The 13417-nt window shown below is 33.3% G+C and overlaps 1 protein-coding gene across 1 annotated transcript in view; it reads right to left on the bottom strand.

Moving 5' to 3' along the window:
- LOC129223881 (major facilitator superfamily domain-containing protein 6-A-like) overlaps positions 1-13417 on the bottom strand; it is a 53821-nt gene that overhangs the window by 23064 nt on the left and 17340 nt on the right. The gene's annotated exons all lie outside the window — the stretch shown is intronic.

Genomic DNA, 13417 nt, shown 5'->3' with positions numbered 1-13417 from the left:
CTTTAAATTCATGTTTGCTTCCGGAGAAGCCTTGATTCAAAATTTTCATTATGATTACTATTAATATTGCTGTTGTAAGGCAACGAAATTTTGTAACGATGGGTTTTATTTGTAATCATTCAATGGGAAAATTACATGAAATTTACTGTTTTCCATCATAACTTTTTTAAACTAAGTTTTTTAGAAGTAAGTTATAGCCCATGTTGCTTCCAGATAATGTAGCTATCTGTGGTGAAAAAACGGTTAAAGTTCGTCCAGTAGTTTTGAAATTTACCCCGGACACCCTTACATGCAAATTTAGTCATTTATGTATATAAATATAAATACACTGTAAAAACGATTCAGAAACGCTCCTAGAAATTGATAGTCGGCTGATGTGCCCAATTTCTGCCAGTAACATATCTCGCAAAAACCAGGAACCCTTTCCGCTAAAATTCAGTAACCTTCCTGAAAAATCCAGAAATCTTTCCGTTTAAAGCCAGTCGCGTCTCTGGAATTTCAGTGTAATCTTTGGTAGGGATAATATAACAGCTGGGCACCTTCCTGAGTTATCAAGACAGGTCCAAAAGCAGCATAGCAAACATGGCCAAAACTAAGACAGAACTGCAAGTAAATATCTCACTTGATTGCAATTCTTGCAAAGATACGTAGTCCATACTGATTCGCCCCCTTTGGGAGTTTAATCGGCGTGGACGTGCCGTAACCGAACTGAAGCCGATAAGCCTTATAAATACTCTCAGTTAATCTTTAGTAGCTAAACATATTTTTTACAACATAGAGAAGTCTGCATTTGGACAACTTGTAGAAATTCAGGGAAACGTTTTGACAGTGACACTTGATATTTCCAAGAAGTGGATAAAAACCATTGAAATCGCGAAACGTGACACGGAAATACTCAGTAACGTTTCGGATTTTTTTTACAGTGTACATGTGATATTAACAGTAGTAAACAGCGTTGAGATAAAACACAAATTAGCAACTGATTACAGACACCTATTTCGGAGTTTCAAGCAGCTCCAAATGCAAAGACGTGTGAAATGTTGGATGTGAAGTCATCCGAAAAGTTTTTCTCGGACCCTTGTAGACCCTTGTATATATTAACAAACAAGATTGGAGCTAGATTGGTTGGTTCTATTGGTTTTAATGGCGCAAGAGCCTAAATAGGCTTTACTGCACCAAACGATAGTTTTGAAGATCTAAAGAACCAAAAGTAAAATTACAAAATTTTGGGAATTTAGAAGAAAATTTTCGAAAGAACGAAGTTTTTTGAATTTAAAAAAAAGAAGCTGAAAGAATCAATTGTTAAAGAATTTTGAAGATTGGAGATGAAGTTTAAATCTAAGGATTATGTAGGAGAGGGGGGGTTAAAACTCAGAACCAGGGGGTGCCCTGGAAGTCAAGGGAGGTCACTGTGACCTCCCAAATATGTTTTTATTCGGCAGATTTTGTCGAACGATTCGGCAAAATTATCATCATTCGACAGAATTTGGAATTCCATTCAGATAAATTATCATCATTAGGCGAAATTTGGAGTTCCATTCGGATAAATTATCGTTATTCAACGAAATTATGAGTTCTATTCGGCAAAACTATCATCATAAGGCCACATTTGTAGTTCCATTCTGCAAATTGAGACTTTCCGAGAGACTGTCCGGAACACGTCTTTTTTATATTAATGATTCATATAATGGGTATGCATGCATATCGTGTCCCTATAACTAATTTCCAAACCTTTACAAAGGCACATAGTGTAAATAATAAGACTACGTGAAATCATGGAAATAATCATAATTGATTCTGTTTGAGCCAATATAATCTCAAACAAGCTGTGAGGTCTAACTTCCTAAATTTTTGTTATTCTCCCTGGTTTTATCTATTTAATACGAAAAGATTGTCCTAACACTAGAGAAGCAAGAAATACCTTCTGGAGGGAGTTTTTTGATCAAATATACCTCTTGTACAGGGTTGGCCGGATCGGACCCAATTGGGTTGGACCCAATGGGTTTTTTTGAAAAAACACATTTAAAAAAAACCCATCATTTAACCCACTTTTGGGTTTTTTAAAATTTTCTGAGAAGTTTTTAAAAAAATTAATTAATTTAAATACTTTTACAATTCAAACTTCTATTTTATTTGTTCTTTGCCACAGACAATGGACATAAAAAATGAATTTTGAACTTTAATAGTATTTCTTAACTCTTAACGGCATTAAAAAATACTTCAAAGGTTTTACATAAATATACTTAACTTTTTTCTTTAACCGGTTAAATAAATAACTCAAATTATCTTGACTAAGTCCTGTCACCACTGATTTTATTAATATTTGTAGTTTGTACATAGGAAACTACTCTAGCTAAAAGGCTTTCATGTGAATTATTTTCTGCAACCCGACACGTCACAAATCTCCAATTAACAAGTTATATTTTTTTTAGAAATTAACAGGTTTTACAAATGGTCGGACAGAAAACAGAATAGGATGTACAGTATTGTCATTATCTTACCAAAAAGTTTAATATTTTTTACCCTGTACACAGAAATAGAAAAACAGGCAGCATAAAATTCAAAGAAATTTCTTGATTAAGCTGGAATTCAGTAAATAGGGATTTAAACTACTTGAGGTTCTACAGAAGTTTTGCATAACAAAATGAAATATGATAAAGTAAAATGCAAAAAAAAAAAAAATTAAAAACAGACAATAGATTTTATCACTCTAGAAGTAACTTTGCCTTAGCTGTTGGTAATCATGGAAACTAAAAAATCTGAAACTTCACCATTCTTGGGTTTCGTCGTCTTTCATACTTTTTTTCAGAAAACGTTGAATTTTAACTAGTTTTCCAGCTTTTTTTACCCCAAGACAATTTTTGCGCTTTGTCAATATACTTACGCTACAATATGCTACAAGTACCCTACATTTTCACTAAAAAAATACAAAAAAAACCCACATTTCTTTTAAAAAACCCACTTTTAGTTGGGTTTTTTTGGGTTTTATTTAAAAAAACCCAAAAAACCCTGGGTCCATGGGCTTCTTTAAAAAAACCCGGGTTTTTGCCAACCCTGCTCCTGTAGGGTTTTTTTTTAACAAAAATAACTTTCTGAAAGTTTCTTTTCAACAAAAATACCTTCTGAAATGTTTTTTTGTCAAAACAGCCCTTTCATATGCATAAACTACTGTAGTAGAATTCGCCATTATGTTAAAACCAATACCTCTGGGGGAAAGGGGGTTCCCCCCCCCCAAACCTCCCCCTCCCTTCGCTGCGCCACTGAGCACTATAAAAGACAATTTTTAAAATGTAAGGGCTAAAATTGAATGCATAGTGATGTTTTAACATAAATAAGCCTTGGATGGTATGCATTATTGTTACTATATAAACAGGCTAATAATAATAACAATAAATACATATATTTGCACATTTGAATAGAATAAATGAGCAAAAGCAAGAATAAATGGAAAAAGTTGGCATGTAACATTTTTAAAAATTATGATAAACAAATATTCTTGCATATGTGTGTGTACGTGTGCAGAGAGAGAAAGAAAGAGATTCAAAAGAACTTTTATTCTAGAACTAATGCCAAGACAGTACACAATATCAATGTTTTCATTTACGATCTTTCTCACTTAAAAAAAAAGTTCTAGAAACTGGCGAGTCATTTGCCCAAGATGTCATAAAACATTTAAAACATGAAAAAACTCTAATAGCCGATTATTGTTCTAAGTGTCGTCTAGATAAAAGTTATTTTAGCTACTAAGGTTTTAAAATAAAAAAAACTTTTGTCCTCGCATTTCTAAGTGGAAGATTGGGATCGGCTGGTACTGCTTTTCAGAAGATTGCCACTGACTTAATAGCTGTTCTGTGCTGCTCGGTGATTGGCTAGCAAGTAGAGAAATTCGTCGAGAGGGTGAAAGTTCACTCGAAAAAAAAAAAAAAGAATTTCGAGTTCCTTCGTACCCCATTTTTCCACTAACAAAGCATTGTGTGTTTTGTGCATTATTCTAGATTAAAAGAAACCTAAGTTTCAGAAGCAGCATAAGAAAAATGAAATACAACATTAAACGAAAGCACGAAAAATATATTAAAGTCTGGGTTAATCTTTTCATTGGTTAGTTTGAATGAAGAACTTGCAATGTTAGAAATAAATTTATACTGATGTGAAAATTTCATAACATCAAATAAGAATGCTAGCAATACAGTAAAATGTAAACTTATCAATTCTATTTTAACTGAATTGTATCAATTATTAAATATGAAATGCTTCAAATAAAATTCACATGCTTGTGAAAATAAAACAAATCAAATGAATATGCACTTCGTAGCGGATGAAAATCAAGACATTTATTGATCCTTCATAAAAATTTATGTATTCATGTATGTTCATTTTTTTGCTTTGTCTCACAAACTCTTATATGCGTCAAAAAAAAGAAAAAGAAGCAAGCTAAGTAATCCAAAAATGTGAAGCTGAATACGCAAGAACTATTTTTAAAAGAGTGTTTCGTGCCGTTATTTTATTTATAACTTTTGTAATCATAAAATAAATAATGTCGTAGGATAGTAAAGGGCAGAAACTGCAAATTCTTCATTTTGCTTTTTTTTTTTTTTTTTTTTGAATTTTTGTCATTTATTGTACTTGAGCTTTGCTGCACAAGATTGCTTACTTGGTTTCCGTTGAAAATAAAAAGCACCAAAAAAAAAAAAAGAAAAAATCAAAAGTTCTAATACTTCCCTCTAATTTGTATGGAATTCAAAACGCGTTTCATCAAATATCTCAAAAACTCATTTTTCGCAAATACTGCCCTTCCCACGGCAGAATACTTTGACAGTCTAAAGCAGCGGTTCCCAAACTTTTTAGTCCGCGGAACCCTTAGAGCTCTGCCTTTACTTCAAGGAACCCCGGTATATTGTTCATAACAAGACAAAATGTTTGCTACATGGAAGTCACTTGATAAAGACAAAAATTGTAATTATTCGCTGTCATTTTTACTATGTCTAATGTAAAAGATAATTAAAAAAAAAAAAAGTATCGGATTCGTGTAATTTTTCAAAATTTTTATGGATTTACACTCTTTATAGGTACGTTGAACAGGCCCATCATTTCAAAAATTTCCAAGGAGTCTTCTATATATTTTTTTTCAATACATTTTACATTTAAAAGGAACAAGTTATGTAATTACATTTTGTTTCTAAACTCTATGGTTGTGCTAAAAGTTAGGAGACTCATAGGGGTTTTCTCTCGTAAAATATAATTAAAACAACCTAAAACGATAGTTTTTCTAGGGCTTTCTTAACTTAATTTCCTGTGCAAACAGGAGTATCGGAGTCGCTCCTGTGAGCCTCATGCTCGAAAACGTTTTAACGTAGTAAAAAATAAAAAAAAAATTTCAAGGATCGCATGTTGCATAGGAGTCGCGCTTCAATAAAGAAACTTCCATATTGTTTATATTTGCTCAAGTGTCATTCACAGATATAATTAAGATTAAAAACGTAATTCAGTATGGAGGGGGGATGATAATGTAATATTTGTTTATTCTTATACTTCGGGGATGCACCGCCCCATTGTTGAATATAAGTCAAAATTGTTGGCCATTATTCCGACGGTCGGTTGGTTGTTGTTATGACGCAATGTAATGCAGCTATTGGCCGCAAACTTCAATAAATGCATTAAACCTATTTTAAAAACTAAAATGTTCTGTAATGTCATCTGTAATTATTAGTCCTGTTAATGTTGTCTTTGTGCTAAAAATTGACGACATGTTTTAAATTTGTCAATTTGTGACTTTTTGTGCAATTAGCGCGTCAGCATTATTTTTGCGACCCTATGTTTCGGTCTAATTCTTTCTTGTCATTACCCCCTCTCACCCCGTTCAAAATTTTGCCTGACATTTTCTGATCCCTCTCCTACATTTAATTCACGAGTTTACACAGATATTTACAAAGCTGTTTTTGAACCAAATATGTGTTTAACAACTTCTGCCGAAAACCTATCAAGATTTGAACATAGTTGCGACAAATTTTTGCTTGCTCTTAATATGCTTTATATTAGGGTGCGAAAGGAACACATCCGACAGGGTTTTGTTTCATAAATTCAATTACACAAAAGCTACTAGGGGAAAAATAAATGTATTAACTGACTAAATGATCGATTTTGTTTAAATCATATTTAAAAAAAAACATTTTTGTCCCTTGTTTTTAGTATAACTCGAACGATGGATTAATAGCACTAAAAAACTATATTTGAGCCATATTCTTAAACCATATTAATGACCAGTGTAGAATTTTTAAGAGGGCAGATTAAGCAGCAACCAAAAGCTTTAAAAAGCACTAAAAAGAATTTGGGAAACGCTAGTCTAAAGTAAAAACGTTAGAAGTAGCGTCACGAAACTTAAAATTATTTTCAGTCACTAATGCTCATTGTAGGTTTTAAAAAATGTATTGTGACTTGGTGATTACACCATCAAGATCGTGACATCACTGCATATGATATTGTTGCATGTTGCGTTTATGATTATTATTATTCAATGCAAATTTTCAAGAACACGGTATTATACTCATGGGCAGAGAAAAGTTTAACACACAGTTCTTAAATGTAATTAGAGCATCTTACCCATTGTTTGGATAAACTTACTGTAATATGAACATCTGAAGTAATAAATTTTAAACACGGCTCTCCTAATAAAATTTCTGAATTAAAAATATTTTTTAAGACCTAAATATTCAATTATTTTAATTAACTGATTGATGATGTTGAATTGTGTTCCCTTGAAAGGCAATGTAAACAAAACATGTCTGAAGGAACTTGAATCACTCATTCCCTTTGAATGAAAGGTTTTTTGTTTATCTTAATCAGAAGATAATGAACGGATGTCCCTCCCATTTTGTGTAAACATTAAACGCCGTTCGGTCACAAATTGATAAACATGCAGCAAATCAACCCCAGATCATTCAGCGGTCATTCTATCCATCAGCAGAGTGAGAGCTCAAAATTCCAATCCGTACCGTTTCTGCTCAAAATAAAGTTATGTCGGAATCAAAGTTTTAACGTCAGAAAAGGAAAAAAAAAAGGGGGGGAAATCCTTCTTACGAAGAAGCGGTTGTTGAAAGCATGAACGAAAACTAAATTTAGATGAATGTGAATTTCAAGCAGCCATGCGTTTAACCGACAATCAGATTACTAGGAACTAATATTCGATTTCCAAATAGAGTCTGTGTGAGAATGTTAATGGTATTGCACCAGATTATGTGAATGAGGGAGATCCATTAAATATTTCATTCTGATTACATAATTTTCTTGGATTCAGAAAAATATCAAATAAGATGTATGATGAAGTTAAATAAATTTTTCACCAATTTAATAAATATTGAATCGATGAAGGCTTATTCAAATGGTCTTTGAAAGCTTTACATTGTAAAAGAAAGCTAGTTGTCCCGAAAGTCGATTTTGCAGTTTTATAGGACTACATCTGCTTTCGTGAACCAACAATCGACAGAATCAAGATTTATTTTTCCTTTTGACAAATAACCAATAGCTTATAAAATCATATTAACGTCAGTGTCTACGATGCCTAAGAAAGTTAACAAACAACCTTGGAAGAACTCAGAAATAAGTTCACAGAAAATATCTGAAGTCTCTTATCAAATGTGTCAGAGTCAGGTATAACTAATAGTTTTCATTTTGAAAAGTTTGTACTGGCCAGCGTTTCTTAAATTGCGGATCACGATAAATAAATAATTTCGGAATCCTTCTGTTTTTCTTTCTAAGAAACAAAAATATGGCACTGAAACATCACAGAATTAAAACCAAACAGTTTATAAAAACTCCCATATAAAAGCAACTCATACGACTACACGTAATAGCTCGAAAGCATAGCAACTAAACCAAATGATTGTCTCCAAAAAGCAAGTGAAGCTTTTCAAGGCCTGCGGGCAAACGTATCTGTCTCAAGGACAGACTGGTAGATGGGGTTCTCGCGGAATCCAGAGTTAATATTTGTAAGGTAACAAATCAAAAAACGAAAAATCAAATCCACATTCGTATCAAATGCTGGAGAGAACTTATTTTAAAAAAATGGCAGGAAAGATAGATGGTTAAACAGAAAAAAAAAGTGCTTTCCTAAACTACCGAAACGAGTTTTCACTGGGAAAGTAATTACACGTTTCATGTGTTGGGATTCGACCGAAATCTACGCAACTATTGAATGGTCAGGTGCGTATAAACTCCAAGCCATTGAAGTGTAAATTAAACAAGCATACCCCCCCCCCCCACACACACACACACACTCGCAAAAGGCTGTTTTTATCTTGACTAAACAAGTGTCATTGAACGTCTGATCGTGAATCAAATTCAGTAGCAGCTTTTCTCGCCATATTATCTAGAAAACTATTTTAAAACATGATTGTTTTTGTTGAAAATAGCGAATTTAAACAATCCAAGCAATTATTTTTGCGAAATTTATGCGCTCAAAATCTGTTTTTGGCTTTTATTGTCATTAAGTTGCTTATTGTTTTCCTTGGGATGTTTGCTTTCAATGTGAAACGAAAAACAACGAAATATCAAAGATTGAAATTGTTGATTCTTTCGAAGAATTTTTATTTATTTATATTTTTACCTCGTACTTCAAAACGAAAAGCGTGGGTTCATCAAACTAGATATTTTGTAAATATGAATTCAGAACTCGCTTCTCCTGTCATTTAAGTTTTCAAACTGGTATTCGCATTCAAAACTAAACACTCTCCCGAGCACGAAAAGCGAACTATAAACAGCGTTACACTGAACACATTGAACGCTCATAAAAACCCTACGGCTGTAAATGAAAACAATGACAATTTATGAAACAGATAAGTTTGGCAAAGTACGTTACACAAGTTGTAAGCAAAATGTGTATATTCCATCGGTTGTACTGGCTAGTTCAGTTGAAACACAAAAAAGAATTAAATTAAGCATGGTTACGATTTAAAAAAACATTAAAAACCAGCTGAGGCAAAAAAAAAAGGTTTTAAAAGACGGATCAAAAACCAGTGGAGTTCCGAAACCAAAAAAGCCATCCAGAATCCATCTTTTCCAGAAAAGTTCCGAAACCAAAAAAGCCATCATGAGTTTTACTCAAATCAGCGGTTTGATAAAAATTTTCTACGTCAAGCGTTTAATTTTCAAATAAAACATTCAAAGACAGTGTGGGATGTATAAAATGTGAAAGCCGCTTTACTATAATTTGATTTACATGAATGTTTCATGTCCAAATTTTTGGGTAATTAACTTCTGAATCTTTACGAAGAATTAACTGAGTTTTCCTGCGCAAAAAATAGCAAATTTCATTGTTTCTAAATATTTTAAAATAATTTGGCAGTTAAGAAAACGGTAGTAATTTTGGCAGTAACTTTGGCAATGTTTTCCCCCTCATCTCTCTCTCTCTCTCTCTCTCTTTAAAAAAAGTTTTTTTTATTTACTTTTTTTTTAATATATGGGTATTTATAGAAATGAATCGAATGTGTCCCCATTTGTTAGACTTTTACAGAACAGTTGCAGCAGAAAAATAAAGCTAAGTTTTTCTAGCAACAGTTAACAAGTAACTATATCTTGAAGGAGCGCACGATGTTTTTAAAATATGTTCCTGAAACGACTAAGAAGTTTCATTTCTCAGTCAGGGCTTACTTTCAAAAAAGTAAGGGATCCCAACAGTCTTTGAAACTCATTTTAAAGCTCAAATAGTCTTCATTCGTTCTAATGTGAAACAAATAACATAAAATTGAAAAGAAGTGCAGAAGCTAAGCTCCCGTGAGCTCTTATGTAAATTAAAAGACCAGCTCTGAGTTCAAAAAAATAAATAAATAAGGGAACCGGTTCAGTATTTCTCCACTAAATTTCTCTTAGTGTTTAATCAGCCCAAAGTCATCAATTTAGTAGTGCTTTGAAAGTCATTAAGTCGCTTGAGAAGTACAGAGCAAGAGTCCACCCATTCGAACGATTAAAAGCTACTCCTAAGTTGCATAAATGCACACAGCTAAATTGCAGCTAATGATTTATTTTTTTTTAATGGGTGATAAATTTAGGTAAGATGTTATTAATCAATGCAGAACTATGAACTAGTTTAATAATTATAGGTTTCCAAAAGTGTGGTCGCAATCGCAGGAACCTGGATTCTGTTCCATGTAATCACTTTAAATTATATGGTGTAACATCATACACAGTGAGAATTGAATGAATATGATCTTTGTACCTACATGAAAAGTAAAATAAGATATAATAGCTTTAAACTTCACAAAAATTGCAGATTACTGCAGATACGTGTTTCGGTTTAACAAGGAACGCTCTTATCAATGAAATTAATTGAGCTTATATATGAAAAGACATCCGACAAAAGGGTCGGATATCTTTTCATTGTTGGTATTCTATGCAAATGGTCAAGTGTAGTAATCTGCAATATCTGCGCATTCAAAAGTTGTTATATCTTTTCTTCACTATTCTACACAGTTATTAAAGATTTGAAACGCCACTGAGAAAATCTGCGGGTGCGAAAGTCCTGTGATAAGTCCCTTGCTAGTAGTTACCTAGGGTGAAGGGTGTTGAAGATCCTCTCTCTCCATAACTTAACATCTGAGTTCCTGCACTTTTTTCTTAGGAATTAAGCCCGTCGCTAATTATGGGCTATAGCACTCTGAGACCAGCAGTATGTCCAAAAAAAAAAAACAAAAATGCGCAGATATATAACGAAGTAATAACGAAGTAATAAGTAATAACGAAGAAGAAAACTCTATGCATTTATGCTCTTTGAACAATGAAGAGAGAAATTCAAGTCTTATATGAACTTAGACGATAATGACAAGGATAATTCCGAACCCTAATATGCGCTAATGATGCAAATCACTTTGGGACCAAAGGTTTTGTAACTGCCTCGTTTTTTACACTATTTACTTCTTCGAAATCAGTTATGAGAAAATAGATATTTTCCCTCCCTCTAAAAAAGCTCTGCGCTTAAAAAGTACATTGGGAAAATCGTGTGGGAAGGCGTGGAAGATGTTTATCAGTATTCCACAGATATGGGAGCTAAAAATCTGGAAAAATTCCTTGCGTAACGCAACGTATGGAGGGTGTGACAGACATCCTATAACTTACAATTTTCTACTTGGGTCAAATGTCAACCAAAACATGTTCCCTGGCAGCAACCCATATAACCGTGCCATGAGGTAGACATTAGTGGCCGAACGTGTTTCTAGGTGTTTCGATCTATCATTATCTGTGCTAACGAACAACTGAGGAAGAAAAACGAAAGGAAAAAAGAAAACTCTCCAAGGGTAAGAGGGAAATTTGGGCTTTTTTCATCTTGAAATGCTCTGGCTGGTTTACTGGGTTCACTATGTTCAAGTCAAATAAAGTACTTTCTCTCCCACCTACACTAAGTTTCTTCTTCCTTTCTCGTCATTTTCTATTGTTTTAACGCATATAATTTACTAACGTCAGGTTGCTGAAATTTCATAACAGCAAGCGACGTAAGTTTTTCACAAGGACGCAAAAATATAGTAGACTGGATCTTATTTTCTTTTGCCTCATATTTTTCTTAATGAACACAACGCATGCCTCAACTCAAAATGATTTTTGATCTATAGAACTAAATTTGTCCAGGCACAACTCATATCGAAGTTAAAACAAAAATTAATGTTTTGATCATTTTTAAAACCTTTTAGCGTGTAACATATATCTACACATTTGTGTACTACACATTTGTGTATATCGTTAATAAATTAAATTGAATTTATTTTACCAAAAAGCAATGATGTTTGTATTTCTGTATATATTCGTGTGGCCGTGTATAAGCACTTATACCTATATGAAAAAAAAAAACCTTTCCAGCTGAAATGAAATTCATATACGAAATTTAGAACCGCAAAAAGAGTCAAACAAAACTTACGTTTTGAGTTTTGAACAAGAGAAATTAGGGCAGAGAAGTTATACACATCTGACTGTCTACTCTTTTAACCAAATGAGAAAAAACTCGACTTTTTCTGGTGATGATGCTGACAGCTAACGTTGCCACATTCCCAAAACAAAAATATTAATAACATGAACAAATATAATGATGGAAATGTTCACAAATACTAAAAACTTTTCTGCTGGAAAATTCTGGTTTAAGCTTAAAATATTAAAATAGGATCAATTTCTTTAATAATTTGCTTAACTACTGTGACCCAAACTCAGTCAGTGATGGTTAATATCAAAGCTGAAGTAATTGATTTTTAAATAGGATTGATAAAAACCAAAAGGGTTCAATTTGGTCCATTTTTCTTACTGCAAAATGAAAATCTCACAAAATTGAATTTGCTTTCCTAAAATAACAACCAGAAATCAAAAGCAAATTTCAAGTTTTCCTTGAAGGCAGCACAAAAACTTTATCTGGTGTTAAATAATGATATAAAAGTGAAATTGTAATAATAAATAAGTTTTCCTGGTATGACTACCAGGAAATAAAAATAAATTTCGTGTCTCCGGGGGCAGCCCAAGAACTTGATCCGGTTAACACTGACACAAAAGTGATTTTTTAGTAATAAATTAGCTTTCCTGAAATTACAACCAGAAAATAGAAACAGATTTCATGCTGTCTTTGAAGACAGCGCACGGAATTTGTCTGGTTTTAAGAACTGACACAAAAGGGAAATTGTAACAATAAATTAGTTTTCCTGAAATGATAACCAGAAAATAAAAACGAACTTCTTGTTATTTCTGAAGACAGCTAAGAACTACAGCTACAAAACTGGAATTATAATCATGAATTTGCTTTCCTGAAAAAACAACAGAAAGTAAAAACAAATGTCATATTGTCTCTGAGCACTGCCTCAGAACTTTATCTGTTTGTAAGTACTGCCAGGGATTTAAGTTTCAATATTTTTTTTTTCTATTCATTCAGTCTTTAGTTTGGACAAAATTTGAAGACAAAAAGAAAAGGGATGTAAACTCGCCATAACAAGGAGTTTTAAGAGTCGGTTTTTGCATCAGATTTCTAGAGAGCTCAAATCCCAAAGCAGTTAGATAAAGCTGCCATCTGCTTCCTGGTTAGTTTGAAATTCCAACGGAAAAGCAACTACACTATGTTGAGAACATTGAACAGTTTAAATTCTGGTTTCCCTCTTTGCTGACATAACTCCGGTTGCAGACAAAAGACGCTCCCTTTCCTCGCAATTATGAACAAGGGTCTGCGTGGGTGTGGAGCTCAGGAAGTAAAATAATTGAGGTGCTGTCACCTCTGTCCACGGACAAGCGACAGTGCGTGCATGCGATGAGAAAGGGAGCCGCAATAAATTTATGGATGACCTCTCTTTTTGCCAAGCTGCCGGCACCGGGATGAGATAAGCGCTCGCGAATGAGACTGACTTCTTCAATCTGCCTATAAACACGGATTTATCAGGAGAATGAACATGTAATTCTCGTTCATATA

The sequence above is a fragment of the Uloborus diversus genome, chromosome 1 (assembly GCF_026930045.1).
Source record: "Uloborus diversus isolate 005 chromosome 1, Udiv.v.3.1, whole genome shotgun sequence".
Lineage (NCBI taxonomy): Eukaryota > Metazoa > Arthropoda > Arachnida > Araneae > Uloboridae > Uloborus > Uloborus diversus.
The sequence above is the reverse complement of the archived record's forward strand: the minus strand, read 5'-3'. Positions and strand labels throughout refer to the sequence as shown.